General features: G+C 43.4%; 1 long non-coding RNA gene across 1 annotated transcript in view; it reads right to left on the bottom strand.

Moving 5' to 3' along the window:
• The window catches only part of LOC118914732 (uncharacterized), a 65175-nt gene extending 60269 nt beyond the window's left edge, over window positions 1-4906 (bottom strand). Inside the window, exon 1 of the long non-coding RNA XR_008992560.1 lies at window positions 4436-4906. This is a non-coding gene — a long non-coding RNA (uncharacterized LOC118914732). The remainder of the gene's footprint in view (window positions 1-4435) is intronic.
• Window positions 4907-16107: the final 11201 nt, after the last annotated feature.

The following is a 16107-nucleotide window of genomic DNA, read 5'->3' as shown; positions in this document are numbered from 1 at the left end:
ACACCTCATAGCAAAAATAAATAGAATTCACACTATTGATAAAAATATATAAAGCCATCCACAAAGATAATAACTATGTTCAGAAGTAAATCAGAATGAACGACTGAAAAAATTATTTTTATAAATGACTCTATTACATGTTGCCTAATATTCATGGCATACATTGTAGAAGATAATTAATTCTTGGCACATATTAGAATTATATAAAGATATAGATGTGGTAAATTTGAATCAATGCTTAGCACTATATAGGGTTTTCATATAAGGGAGAAGAATATGACACTTTGGTACACTTTCAGTCACTGAAAACCCGGACTGTAGCTGCTTGAGAAGGTGCCTCTGAATGACTGCCTGCATATTGTTTATTCACATAGAATAATCACTAGCCAAAAAAAGAAAATCCTGATCTTCATTTAGTGTTGATGGAAATTGTGAGAATATTCTACTTCCAGGCACTAAATGCACTTATTTGAAAGTGCTGTTCAAAGAAATGAATGCCAGATACAAATATTACTTTTTCCAAATTTAAACATTCTGCTGTCGAGGAGAAAAATACTCATACATATTTTTGAAATGAGGAATGAGATAAAGATGTTGCTTCATGACTATGCTGCCAATGAAGATGATACTGATTTGAAGGGATCTATAGAAACAACATATCAGTGATATAATCAGTACAAGCTACCATTTAAATCTCTCTTTCAGAACCAGGATGTCAGGATTTCCAAGGTTGAAGATAAGCAGTTGGGATTTCTTTAAAAGGCCATCCAAGAGGGCAAGGACTTGACAGTCCAGTGACTTCCCCAGAGCCTGGAGATTGCCTGCACTCTTTAGAAAACAAAGTCAATGACTTGACTGGACCTTTCAAACACCATATCCAAATACTGCAGCAGATGGCACCTTCTTGGGCAAACACAAGCCAAGAATGTATTCCAAATCCATGGCCACTATTTCCCAGGTGGAATCATTTTACTTTTCAGTTTTGAAGAGTGGTATCTTTACCAATCCATGATCTGAAGGACCTCTGAACTCTTCAGTGAGAAATCATCCCATTAGACTCATGAGAACCTCAGGAAGACCTAAGACTCAAGATCCGTATTCTAGCCAGACAAAACAAAATACGAGGAAGCCATGCGGGGAAACAAAATGAAGGAGCAGCAGCCGGCACCGGGTAGAAGAGAAGGTTGTTTTCTGACAGAATCTAGAAGAAGAAGAGGAAAGAGAGAAAAGCAAAAATGGGCAGTTCCTTCCTTCCTCTTGTCGCAGTCACACAGCCGTCACGTGGGACCAACACAGCCACGGATGCTGATTGTTTCCTTCATTTCTGCTAGCATTTTTTTTTGCTCAGCCTGGGCCTTTCCCAGATTTTGTTTGTTCGAGGCACAGAAAGAACCACAGTGTCTGCCCTCAGGCTGTCCTTGAGGAAGCATGGGAAGAGCTGACTTGGGAAAGAAGGACCACCTCAGTTTAGTAACTTCTCTGCAGCTGCATGTCATGCGCAAGGCCCCAGGTACCGTGCTTTGGATTACGGGACATTCTAAGCCCTTCCCGAAAGCAGTCATTACTGTGACCAACCTGTAAACAAAGCACTTCCTAGATATGAAATACTTAAAATAATGTCTCCCCATTTTGAAGTTATAAGAATACTATAGGGGCCCACTAGTTTCCAGATTCCCAAAAGAACAAAACCAGAGGGAAGATCAGACATTTAGTCCTTACTAAGTCCTTACAGTAAGCAAATGACTCACGTAGAGTCTTCTTTCCCAGAAATCTCTAAAATCAAGCTACTACGATAAAGACTATGTGGATATGGCAGAAAGCCAGTGTTTTTTCTATTTCTTCTCAGTCATGTCCTACTTTGAGTAATCTTTTCTGTGACAAAGAATAAACAGTGTAGGAGATGATTTTGGTGAGGGAGGCAATCCAACACGTCTCTTCAAAACACAGGTCTTTTGCTCTTGTAAGAGAAAACGTTGGCACTGAATGTTTAGCACACATGTGCTCTGATAAAGCTGTGAGAGATTCTGATCCCAGATTCTGCAGCGCCTAGATGTAAAAGCTGGCTTTGCAGCAGAAATCCTGGAAGGAAGGAGCAAAGGTTTATTTTCAAAGTCAAAGTTCAAAGTATTATTTGGTCAGGATTTTTCATGGTAAAATGAAAAATGTTAAGAAAAAGCCTGTCTTTTCAAACTGTCCAGTCAAGGGGGGTTATTCACTGAGCATTTCTTGAACATACCCAGAAAGGGGATGGAAACTGTGCCCATCTCCTCGTTCCTCACCCTATGCATTTCTTCCATTTGCCTGTTCCTCAGTTTTATACTTTATAATAAACTGAGAATAGTAAGTAAACTATTTCTGAGTTCTGTTAGCCATTCTAGTAAATTTTTGAACATGGGGAAGAGGTCAAGTGAACTCCCTATAGCTGATTTGGTCAGAAGTACAAGAAGGTTGATTTATAGCTAATTGGTCAGAAGAACAAGAGGCCTGGGACTTAAAATTGGTGTCTGAAGTGGGTGAGTCTTATGGAATGAGCCCTTAACCTGTGGGGCCTGCACCAGCTCTGGGTTACACTGACCTGACCTGTGGGATATCCCACTGGTGTTCAGGTTGGTGGGGAACAGGTTGGAGTAGGGAAAGAACCCACACAACGTGGTGTCAGAAGCACTGTGGTCATTAGAAGGCAGTTCATGGAACATGACACTTATCTGCACCTGGAGATAAGAATCAGGAAGGCTGTAGGTCAGTCTGAAAATGAATTGATTTGTGCCAACAGAAAAGGGACCAGCTTTGGAAAGCTGTGGAGGTATCTGGGAGCCTGTCACATTGAGGGAAGAATGGATGGGGTGGAACATAGGTGTGTATGCCATGGGAACCTCGGGGGAGAGGCAGGGAAAGGATCTGGGAAAGAAGCAAGACTAATGCGTGAGACATGTGAAATGCCATTCAAGGGAGCATGTGAACAGAGGATGACATGAGGTCTATGATTCAGAAAATTCATCCTGACTAGAAGCGTGGAATAGCTGGAAAGGGACCATTTAGGAAACCACTATACTAATCCAGGCCAAAAAGTGTTTTTAAGTGACGAGGGCCTGAACTAAGGTAATAGTTGTAAGACTGGACATGAGGAGACAGGCCAGAGGACATTAAAGAGTTGAAATTGATCATGCTTTAGTGGCTGATTGGATATGAGAATGAGGGAGAAGGAGGAATCCAGTGTGGTTCATTTCAAACTTAAATTCTAGGCAAACAGTCCCGAAAATAGCTGCTACAGTCCTGACCTCCCTTCAAGCTGCCCAAGCCCCAGCAATGGTGCTGAGGTACCTCCAGGCAGGGTGACGCTGATCGTGCCTGGAAACCAGAGTGGGCCACATATCACATCAGGCAAAACTAGCCCTCCTACAAACCTCGCCAGTCTCCAACGTGGGGTCAGTTGACTTGCCTCAGAGCACAGGTCTCCCCAAAGTCCTGGAATAAATCTTGACCCTAATGAGGCAGGGAACCATTTACTGAGACAGGGAACACACGACTAGTGTGTTCTGAGAGACAATGAGCATGAGTTGGCCATATCAAGATTGAGGTGGTGGTGGTACATTTAGCAGCAGATATTTCAAGATCTGGAGTAGGGATTTAGATCTTAAAGGCATTTGAATATGAAGGCCTTGCAAGCAGATGAAACAGACCAGGGGACCCAGGAAATACTAGATAGAGACCATAACTTCAGATACCTGAATGCTGGTGTATGGGATTTTCTCAGTCATTGAAAGAAGCTTAGATTCTGATGTGGCCCCATGTTACAGAAGCCATAAAGACAAAGAGAGAATGAAGAAAACTCTGCCCTGAGTTTATTGATCCTCATTTCCCAGGCCTGAGTGTATGGGACAGATCGATGCTCAGTATCCTTCTTGAAATCACACATGCCCTAAATTAGGTCATCAGGTACATTTCTGAAACAATAGTGCCCAGTCTCTTACGCCGCCTGTCCACATGGTACACTAACTGTTCAGGCCTCTTCCCATGGCTCCTCAGCCAGGAGTCACTGCCTTCCCTGTCTTCCAGATCATCCTGTGTAAGAGAGAGAGTTCCTTTTCAGGCAGATCTGTCTGAGCCTGAATCTAGAAAGAAAGCTCGTAAGTCTCAGGTCCTCTGATTTTCTAAACCAGGAATACACAATGTTGAAACCAGAAAAAAAGCAGTACCCCTTTACACAGAATGTACTTTCTAGGGAAACTGGGAGGGAACAATAAAGGTTTACCTCTTCATTTTGTCACCCTGCCCTGACTGCAGAACACGATCCCCCTGGAAGACAGATTCTTAACCTCATAGCCGGATCAGTCAACACAGGGGAAACCTGACCCAGGCTCTGAGCCTTCCGTGGCCTACGCCCCGGGGGAGAAGGTACAGTCTGACCTGCCTGTTCTTGGAGCACAGCACTCACCTACAGAAGACCTCCTGGGAGAATGTCTGTATAGGCAGGGTCCTTGTCGCCCAACTTTTCCAAAGTTTCTGTTATGTGGACAAATGACTTTGCTTTTCCAGTGGAAGTGGTCCTTGGACTCCTGATGTAGCCCCATGTTACAGAAGCCAACTCAGCCTGACCACAGTGAGTGCCCAGCAGACGTGGCCACTGGCTTTGGGGGAGAAAGTATCCATGATCTGTCAGAATAATGATTTCAGTGTGTTCTTGGCAGGTTCTCAGTGTGATCCCGCAAGGGTACCCCCACCCCTCTACATGATGTGTTGTACTTGGAGTCCTTCCCCATTTTAGTTTCAGTATCAGTCAGAGGGAAATAACCAAACAGCATTCCTTCATGTGGATAACCAGTAGGCAGCTGGCTACTCCTAGTTAATAACATAACTCCACCAGTGTATTCTGGCAGCTGGGTTTACTTAAGGGAGAAGACACACATTCCCCTGCTCAGAAACAGAGCTGCTAAACATTACTCTGGTATTTCTTGCTGTCTACAAAAGTAAAAACCTTGAGGAAGTATAGCAGTAAGGGACCTACCTGTCTTGTGTTGGCCTGAGCACAAATCTCAGATCTGCCACTTACCAACTGTGCGGCTTTATCCATTCATTTATTCATTTAAGATATATTTATTCACTTAAGAAAGCACATATCACATGGCAGACACACTTCTTAGACGTTAGCTAATCTTGCTGAGCCCCAGAGTCCTCATCTGAAAAATGGGCATAATGATACAGACTCTCAGGGCTGTGAGGAAAATGCGAGATAGTGTATGTGAAGCAGGGAGGCACAGGGCACGTCCCAGAGGCCCTCAGTTAATGGCGTCACTCCCTCCACCCCAGCCTCTGCTAACTGCCTATCCAGTGCAAAACTCCAGGTAATGCCGTCACCTCTTTTTTAGCTATCATCTGGTACAGAAGTTACCTTTATATTCCTTAGTTTTTATATGATATTCATTCACCTGGGGCTGCCCACACTAAGGTGGTGTAAATAATGGCAGAAACCACAATCTCTACCCTAGCTTCAAACCTCACCTTTGCTGTCTGATGCTCAAACATGTCCTTCCTGTTGATTCTTTCTAGGACCATAACTACATATTAATCTGATGGAACTAAATATATATATATGTATATATATATATTTTTTTTTTTTCCTAACCCGAAGTTGAATAGATTTCTCAGTGGCAGGCAGGAGACAGTGACAGCTCTGACACAGACATGTGGTCAGGAGAAGTTGACCCACTAGCAAAATTAATACAGAAGCTAAATTAGGCCTCAGCAGACTCTAGCTTTGCCCCCAAAATCTCCTCCAAATATTCTCCAGTTCATCTGGGGTTATATTATAATATGGAAGTAGGAATAATAGATGGTCCTAAAAATAGCTGCTACACTCCTGACCTCCCTTCAAATTGTGCAGTCCCCTGGTAATGGTGCTGAGAGGAATCCAGGCAGGGTGGCCCTGGCCATGCCTGTAAAACCAGAGTGGGCCATGTATCACACCAGACAAAGCTAGCCTTCCTGCAAATTTCACCAGTCTACCATGGGGTCAGTTGACTTTGTTTCAGAGCAAAGATCTTCTGAAAGTCCTGGAGTAAATCTTGACCCTAATAAGAAAACTTCAGAGCTCTGGTTCAGTGGTTCTGATGTGAATATCAGTCACACTTGTAAATTTCATTCTGTCCTTTCACTCATTCAGCAAATATTTGTTAAGCTCTAACTAAGCACCAGGCCTTGTTCTAGTTATCCCTCCAACTCCTTAGGCATCCAATGCAAGTATTTGGGTCTCGTTTCCCTAAGGCTGATGTCTGCCTTAATAGTCTATCCAAACTGCTCAGTGACTTGCTGTCACCACCCCTTTTCACTGGGAATCACAGTCTGGCTGGGACTCAGGCCTTTATAGCTGTCACCAGCCGGACTGCGATGTCCCCTTCCCCCTTGCACCCAGGTTCCCAGTTCCTAGCTTCCTCCCATCTGCAGGGACACTGCTAGTTACTCTTTGCTAGATGCTCCACATTTGATTATCTAGACAGAGAACTTGTATAGTAAGTGTCCAATAAATGTTATTTGTTCCAATTAGATTGCCAACTAGTAAAGTAACCTACATGAGAATAGGAACTTGCTTGACTTACTCACCGATGTGTCCCTATCCCCTACACCTATGGTTAGCACACAGTGGGCACTGAAAAGATGCTTGTTGGATGAATGGTTCGCTGAAGATTCATTCTAGCCTGTTATTTTACTTTAAGAAGGTGTGGGAATATAACCCTTGCCATTTAATGATAATGCTGAATTTGAAGCAGCAACTTTGGCCTCAGATGCCTCTTTTAAGGCACCCCTAACTGCCACCTCATGCACCCCAGAAAGCTGGAGGTTCATTCTATTCCAAATGAGCTACAGAGATGAATACAACATTGGTTTACTCAGGGGCAAAACAACCCTGGAAATATGCTTTCCTGTTCAGCTAACCAGAGAAAGGAGGGGTCTGCATCATAATGTGGACTATTTCAAGCAAGTATTGCTCTCCTGTGCTTTTTACCACTGTCAAATATGTACAGAAATGACAGTAATTTCCCTCACCCAGAAGTGACAGTTTGAAATATACCGACAGAAGAATATTCCTCTCCATCTCTTTTCTTCCTGCCAACTGTCAGAAATCCTCCAACAGTGACAAGAAAAATCTTAGTTGATGACTTAGAAGACTATAACTCATTCATTGATGCACCACTTTGATTATTTTGAAGGTATTTAGAGCAGCTAGGATGTGTCAGATATTTCTCTGAACACTTAATAGAGAATTGGGAAAAGTTTCAAGACAATCGGGAAAAATGGAGTAGACTGGTTTTTACACATAAGCCTAATTCTCGTCCATCCATATATAATTCCCAGTTTGCTTTCTTCTCAGGCTCATGAGCCTGCGTTAACCTATTAAATGCATGCACTGAACCCACTTTACTACGTGTCTGCCTCAGGTATAGGTTGATGCTGTCAAGGTAATGCTGAGTTGCCATGATACTCATAAGTCAAATGTGTTTGTTGCAATTAGGAAGGAGGATATTTTAAAAAAAAAAAAGGAGAATAGAATTTACTATGTGCCAGTTGTGGTGCTAGGTGCTTTATATATGACAGTCTTAATGTATATTTGCATAATAATCACATGAGGTTGGCATTACTATTTTAGACATTAAATGCTGAAAAAGTTCCAGAAAAAGAAAACAACCTGCTTACTACCCCATAGTATTTGAGTTGCACTCCTTTCTCCACAGCAAGAATTTCTGTACTGGCAAAGTAATCACTGCTTCCACTGTGTTACTCCAGCTCTTTGTCCATAGTTCTGTGATAGGTATAAATTCCATGTTAATTGCCTGTATCTTGATGTCTCCAACTGGGCTTATCCAGTTCATAGAATTCTATCAGTCAAGTTTTAACCCTGGAAGCAGAAGCAGTAGAAAATAATATGAAAAGGTTTACTGAAAGGAATTGGCTTATGCAATCTTGGGGGCTGCCTAAATTAGTCCAGTATCCACAGGCCAGGCCAACAGGAAGGACATGGACTGAAGCCACTACTTGCTAATGAATTTCTTCTCTCAGGTGAGCTCCAGCCTTGCTTTTAAGGCCTTTCATCTGATTGAATCAGGCCCACCCAGATTCTCTAGGATTAATCTCTCTTAAAGTCCACAGATTATGGGCTTTATTTTGTCTACAAAATACCTTCACAGCAATATCCAGATTAGTGTTTGTTTTGACAATTGGAGACTATAGTCTGTACAGGTCCATACATCAAAAAGACTGTTACAACCTGATATATTTTACCTTATTACTTATTATTTGTTGTCTCTCTTTCCTCACTGGAATGTTACTTCCATAAGCAAATCAAACTCTTCAGTTTTGTTTAATGGATGTATTTTTCAGCAACTAGAATACTGTCTGGCACATGATAAGCAAGCAAAGAATTTGTGCTGAATGAAGGAATGACTTTTTCTCAGGAAGGAGGCTTCTCTCTCCGTAAGGTCTCTCCAGTGCCCAGCATAGTTCCCAGAACAGAGCAGGTGGTTATAATTGTTTTGAACTGAATTGCCAAGAGAAGACCAGCTGGTGATGCACATTGTTTCCATGCCTATAGAATTCCATAACTCAGGTGAACTAGTGGTGTGGCAAGGATGGGCGTGGGGGGCCAGAGGGCAGTTGACATACCTGGTATTACCAAGGCATGCAGGAGTGGATGTCAGCACCATCACACCCCTGCTGGGGACTCTGGGGACCAAAGATGGGAGGAGATGCAGTCACAATTGACAGTCATGCTTGAAGTAATTTCAGAAATAGCTTAATATAGCATTGGCTGAAAGGAAGCAGGAAAGGTCATAGAGTATATGGCTTCTGGGTGAAAGCCCTCTGCCTCTAGGTGACAGCCTGACAGTCTTGGACTACCAATTCAGATGATTAGTCAACAGAGGAAATGGCCATGAGCCCCTAAAGTCAAGCTTCAGTTTCTGTGGCTCCTGGACTGTTGTCCTTGAAAGACAAGGGTATCTGATACCATAGAGTTGTTTCTTTTGGAGCCCCAGGGCTGTCAGGCTTCTCTTCCTAATCACAGTGGGGTACTTTTATTGACATTTGGGATGATAATTATATGTACCATTCTTTTAATATGGAACATGATTCCTCCTTTTTACTCTTAAAAAACAGAAAATTTTCCTACCAAATCTGTTATTACTGAGTGGTATTTTCTTCTTTCCGATATATACTAGACCTGCCAGTCTGCCAACTCAGCAGTGCTTGTAAATATGTATGCGCCACACACATACACAGGCATGCATGCATGTGTGCACACACACTCACACACACACACACGCACACACACACACAGGCAATAGTAAGAAAGTGAATAAGACTAGAAATGGAAACTTGGGAATAACCAAGGAATAGAATACTTATTTAAACCATATTCTCATGTGGTCTAGACTATAAGGAAAACACACTCAGAATGTTAAAAATAAATTAACTGAAACATTTGTAGACATGAGACTATGAATTTGGCACTTAAAGAAGCAAGCGTGTATAAGATGGGATCAGTGTACTACAGAAGCAATAAACTGAAATATCAGACCACAGAGTCAGGCTATGAATTTCCCTTTTTACAAAACTCTGTGAAGGAACTAGAACCAGAGCCAAAACTCTGAGAGAAGATGTGGTTAACACCTTTCACAGGAGGCACCAAATAAAAGCTTGCTGAAGGTGAACTCACAAAACACCTGTTAGAACTGATGGAGCTAGGCTTCAGAAGGATATCTCTGTGGGACTGAATCATTCCTAAATGTAATCAGACGATGCCTTTGAAGACCTGTAGGTTTCTCAGTTCAGTGAAATCTGAGCTATCACCACCACACCACCACCATACTTTTGTGATTCTTTCTCAGTCTACTCTATTCATTGGTATTGCAGCAGTCAGACACTCAGGAGGCTCTGCTTGCTCCATGCTTCCCCCAAGCAGAGCATGATTATGCAACATAATTCTTCAAAATCTATATAAACACTTCAGCAAAGCACTAAACCAATTAGAAAGCAGTGTTTCGACTTTGCCCAGAAATATTTAGGAAGGGAATACGATTCAGGTGAACTTTGAGACTCAATGATCAGTAGAGGCTGGTTTCTGGACATGTTCCTGAGAGACAGTACTGTTAAAAATTACTGAATTAATTTAAATAAAAATTGAAAATAAAAACAGATCTGAAAAATAAGTTCTAATAGAGCACTGCAGTGGTACAAATAATTTTGAAAAGGATTTAAAAACTCATTTATGTTGGACTTTGCCATGTTTCCATGGATTGCATGAGTCCGAGTGTTTCTATATTTTAAAACTGTCCATGTCAAGCAGATTGACAGCCAGGCAGATCTGAAGGGAACTGAACATTGTGGGAGGACATTATTATTTATCTGTCCCCTGCTGGTTGCTAAGTTAGTTTAAGAAATTTATAAAGACACATACAGTGAGGTAAGGTAAAATAAATTTTTTAAAAACTAAGACAATAAGAGAAAGAGAAAAGAGGGTTAGACAAATAAGATGGTGCCAGAAATTAGGTTAATACCCAAAAACAAATTCCCTAGATACTAGATGACATGGATAAGAAAGCTCTCCCGTTCCCTATGGACCACAATTCCTACCATCATCCAATCTCCACATCAGTTCTCCAAACGCAGTGAATGGGTGGCATAAAGCCACAAGACCTAGCCTCTTCCTCTAAACTAACCAATTCTCTCATTTCTTCCCTGGGGGATGGGATAGAAATTAAGCAGTTGCTGAGTGTAGAAGGGGGAAGGGTCTCAAAGGTCGCCCCTGTCTGGATTCTTCCCACTATGTAAACTGCTTTCTCCTAAGGGTTAATAAATAAATTGGATCATTAAGTATGAGTCTCCTAAACCAACCAGACTTCAGCAAAGATGATCAGGAAAACCAGCAATCCAAGCGTAGGTAAGGACAAGTCAGCGATTCTATCACTACTCAGGTTTGCAAGGGTTAGGTGATCACATTCGTTTCCTTCCCTCTCTGAGTTAAGAACCAAACGAGAGATGGATACCAGAATTAAAACGACGGAAACTAAGACACCCACTTTATTACCGGGAAAGCTGAAATTGAGGATGCAGCTTGACTTCCGTGAGACAACATGAGCCTCCTCTAAACAGAATCTAGAGTCTAAAGCACAGGTCTCCCACTGCAGGGGCAGAGGGTAGCTGGGTAAGCCCCAAAGGCATGAGCAGAGCAGAGGGATCCTGACAAAAAGTGGCTCCAAATAGAGTGGGTCAAGAAGAGGCTGAGCCACACGTGGCCAGAGGCTCTCCTTTATCTCATCAATCAGATGAGTCTCTCCTCTCCTGGGTAGCGGGTGGAAAGTGGGTTAGTGAATCAGTCAAGAGAAGATAGAAAGAAAAAGGTGGTACCACCCATGCTTCCTTGTCTTCTGTGGGGCGGGACATGAGTTGTGCCTGTGAAGGACCTTGCAGACCACCCGCAGCTGCGTCAGGTAGGTGACGCTGGGGTGCCCTGTACAGGAAGGAAGCAGAACTGCACAAGTGTTGATTCATTTCTCAGGTCCATAACCAAAGCTTCAAGGTAACACGCACTTCCGTGTAGGCCTGAGCGGGCACGTGGGACAGAGCGCTTGCAGCTTCTTCCGTCTCTAACAGGCTGAAAGACATGAGAATGTGGCAAGTTAGCATGTTAACGTGAGGCATCTGTCGGTATCCCTCTTCCCCAGGCTTAAAGGTGCGTTGGGTCATCCCTCCCCACAAAACCCTTCAAAGCTCCTCTTTGCTCTCAGATTTAAGATCCACCCTCCTAGCATATCCTACAAAGCTCCATCCTGTGGTCCAGGACCTGTCACATCTGTGTCACCTATGGCTCCCTCGCTCACCGTCACCCTCACTCGGCAGCCCCAGCACTACCACCGGAGTGCTGTCCCCCACCCGGAGCTCTCCCAGCCCCGCTTCTGCTGGGTAACTGCAACCCATCTGCCCAGTCTCCATTTCCTTCGGGAAGCATCTCCACCAACCTGGTTAGGCACACCTCACCCTGAGGTTCTCCTGGACCACCACCTGTATCACACTGATGGTCAGTTCACTTGTCAACATGTCTTACTAGAATTTATACTTTGGAGAGTCAGGAACCATGTCCGTCATTTTATTATTTATAACCAACTTGTAGCACCGTGTTTGTCATTTCAGAGGTGCTGAGTACATAGTGAATGAGAGACCACGCCCAACCATGGACCCTCAACCCCCACCCCAGCCTCCTGTCCCCTCTGCTTAGGGGCTCACATCAGAGTAAGGAGAAATATAGATTCCAAGATCCTGCTTCTTAATTAAGTATTTTTATTGTTACTGCTATACTGGATAAAATCTCCAAGGACCAGAGAATTTGGAAATCAGCAGTTTCTCTTTCTTTTCTGCCAAGTTGTGGGAGTCACAGCGCTCTTCTCCCAAAAGTACACCCTCCCAAGTGGCTTATGAGCTCGGCTCTCACCTAGGAGCCAACAGACCATCTTTGTTCAGTCACACAGTCACCGCTCTACTTCAGCCCTCATTAGCCTTGCTTTCAAAAGGCTGATTATAGCCCCCGACCCACAAGGGTGACTTTGGTGGAAAGGTGAGTGCAGTTTTCTGTCAAAGCTCATGCTCCTAAAATATTTAAAATCCCAGAGTTGCCACTCCCCCACTCTGAACTGACCCGTGGACTAACCCCTTTCTACTCCTGCTCCGAGAAATCCCAGGGTAGTTCTCTGGGGAAAGTGATCTTCCTGATGTTTTCGCAGGCATTGCCTACTACCTCAAAGAAGGGTCCTGACTCTGTAGTAGGGTTCTTAAACTTCATTCAGGTCTTGGATTTTAGGGGATCGGAAAACGACCTGAATTACATTTGCAAAATTTTGTGCAGATACACATTTGTCTGGGGAGGAGTCTGTAGCTTTTACTAGAATCTCAGAGCAGCCCAAAGCCTCATGGTCCTGTTGATTTAACTGAATGGTCCCTGTACGTCGTCTTCCAACTGATCCCAACCATGGCTTTCTCTTCCTTTAACTGAGGCCATCCCAGGGGTATGCAGAACATTTCCTCATATACTGCATTCTTTGTATCAGCTCAGCTTGTTTCCACCTTAGAGCCTCTCCCCTCAGGGGTAGTGCTGACACAGTGGAAGGCCCTGCTGCATCAGTTTATGAGCGAGCCCACTAATGGGAGTGCAGGGACCTGGGCTCTCCTGTGGACTCTGCTTCTGAATATGCGTGTAACCACATGCAACTGATCTATCCTCTGCATTCTTCAGTTTTCTGTCTGTTGAAAAAGGAAAGAAAAACAGTGTAAACTAGATAAAATCTAAAGTCTCTCTAAGCTCTAAAACATCTATAATTACATGAAATTAGATTATGGGCAGAAACGAGGCTCTGAGTAATTATCTGTACAGGTACAAGCTGTGTTAAAATAGTCCACGGCACACCACCTTCTAGAATTGCATGAGCATGTTGTATATCTAACAGGGTAACCTTAGACTACTTCCTGTGTGTTCTTCTACCTCTGTATTTTCTTTTTGCCACATCGTTTTCAAACAATGGGTATCTGCTATGGCAGTATTGTCTCAGAATAACAGAACAAAAAGCCAACTTCCAGCTTTAAAGTTTTCAAAATCAACTTTGAAATCCTCAGGATAGAGCATAGATTGAATAGATTTAAAAAGAAGCCATGATAATATAATTTTCTTTATTTCTTGTTCTAGGCTTGATAAAGATTCTTCAGAGTTGGGAAGGAGAAAAGAGCTGAGGAGACAGTGCCTAGACATAGTGTGTCCCAGGGAGGGGACTCCCACACCAGCCGCTCTCCCCGAGGCGACCCTGGTTTGGAAGGCCAGGTATGGAAGGCCAGTGTTAGTTTCCTGGTTGGGTCCCAGGAGAGTGAACATGATCCTGAAGTTCCCTTGTCCCCACCAGTGTAGGATGGTTGCAGCAGGAGGCTGGAGAAATCCAGGCAAAGAAGCTCTGGAACAATCCCCAAACCTCCTGTGCCCAAGAGCAGGACAGGGAATTGGTTAGAATTTTGAATTAAATCAACATCTGTGATCTCTTTATGCTGACAGGGAAGTGAGATTCTATCTCTTCACTGACAATTCTTCACAGCCAATAACATCTTATTCTGATGTCATCATACGATATCATGACAAAGATAGCATTGCCAAAGTCCTCTCTGAGATTCACATTTGGCCAATAGAGACCCAGCTTCTTAATGCAAGAGGAACTTATATTCAATTAATACCCAAGTCACAACAGTTATTTTCAGATATATTGACTTTTATACACTAAAATAACAAGTGAATAATTCCTTTAAGACATATAAAATGTTTCAGTGCTTTTTTACATTTATCAAAATGTTACTAATGTGAAAACACCATAGTAACACCCTAGTGGTGAATAACACAGCTCCTTTGCCAGGTAAACTCATTTGAGCTCAATAGGAAGGTACCAGGCTGTGATGCCAACCATGCCTCTGAGCTCTGCAGGCTGACAGGGCAAGGCCTGAATGTGGGTGCATCCACACGCTCAGACAGTATGCGGCTTTGTGCAGTTCTGACCGTGGCCACAGACCACAGGCAGCTCCCACGGGGCTTTCCTCCAGGACATCACAAGGAAAACAGGCTGGTGTGCTGAAACTACACTGCCCTTCATTATTCTCATACCAGGAAAAGAAATATTAATCCAGTAAAGTCAAGTTTTGAAAAGACCCAAAGCACAAAACATAGGATTTCACATTTGAGAAAAGCAATTTTGCAGGCCCACATGATACCCTCTGAAGAGAAGTTTAAAAATGACAAGTTCAGGACCCAACGAACAGAGTCCACAGAATGGGAGGACCGCCTCAGACATTTCTTTCAAAGAGAAGAAACAGCAGAAACCATCTCCACACCACAACACCCTGTTATATCTCAGCAGCTTCCTTGACTCGGGAAAGAAAAATATGTTTTTGACTCTATACTCCTGACATTTTAGGCGAACGACCTGCAGAGCAAACTTTGTCTCCCCTCCACCTTTTTTGAAACTGACTCTTTTCTCACAAAATATCACAGAGTAACTTTGGCCATGTGAGACTTTGAAAAGCACCTTGCTCTCTTTCCACTATTCACCTCCATCCCCCTTTCCAAAAAAAGTGATGAGAGCCCATGGTGTTGAGACAGTTCATGTTAATGGGAATTAAATAATGTTCATGGAAGTACCTGAAAACCTGTGAATTGATTATTATCATGTCCCAGGAATTGGTACCTCTCCTGCCCCATGGTCGCTTTCAGCTTGCGGAGTAAGGGAAGGCAACATGAGACGGGGAGGAGGGCGGCTTATGGAGTCAGAGCCGGGCAGGGCGAGGCGCCCGCGGGAGGGCTAGGAGCTGGCGAGGTGGGGTCTCAGCTTCTCAGCAGTCTGTGTGCCAATGAGGAGCAGCATCTCAGCGACAGCTCTGACCAGGCTCAGAGGCACAGTGGGGACTTCAGGCTGGGGATGCCCCAGGCTCTATCTAACAGGTACATGTTACCTGCCCATGCTCTCAGAGGTCTTGGCATAAGGTTGAAGAACTGAGTACTATCCATTCTGATTCACATCCACCAAAGCACTTTCTCCCTGAGCCCAGGGGCTGGGATCAGGATATTTTTCTTTTTTAAAATGTAGTTGTTACTTTCATATTTCAGGAGAGCTTTGGATATAGCATATGATCTTAGTGTGTGTGATGATGGGTTCATTAAGAAGTCTCTTAGAGAAAATGTTGTAAATTTTCTATTTTAAAGTAATTGTCTTCCTTATACCCTCACATTGTTTTCTAGGGTTTTAAATTATGCAGGGGTTTGATGCTCTGTCATGGTGGCACAGGTTTGTCAGTGGGACCTGTCCCCAGAACTCTCCTGTGTCCAAGAATTTATCCAAAAGGTATTCCTTGAAACTAACTTTAAACTTGTGCCTCCTACAAAGTACATCTAAAATGTGACTACCTGCCACCACCCCCGGCGGTGCTGCCAGCACGCCACCCCCATCTCCTGTCCTCCTGGTTTCCCCCAGGGCCTTTTTCCTTGACAGAGCAGTTGGAACAATCTCTTTAAAACATCATTTTCTCTGCCACTGCCCC

Source organism: Manis pentadactyla, chromosome 11, assembly GCF_030020395.1.
Source record: "Manis pentadactyla isolate mManPen7 chromosome 11, mManPen7.hap1, whole genome shotgun sequence".
Lineage (NCBI taxonomy): Eukaryota > Metazoa > Chordata > Mammalia > Pholidota > Manidae > Manis > Manis pentadactyla.
Note: the sequence above shows the minus strand (reverse complement) of the source record. Positions and strands in the feature narration are given on the sequence as shown.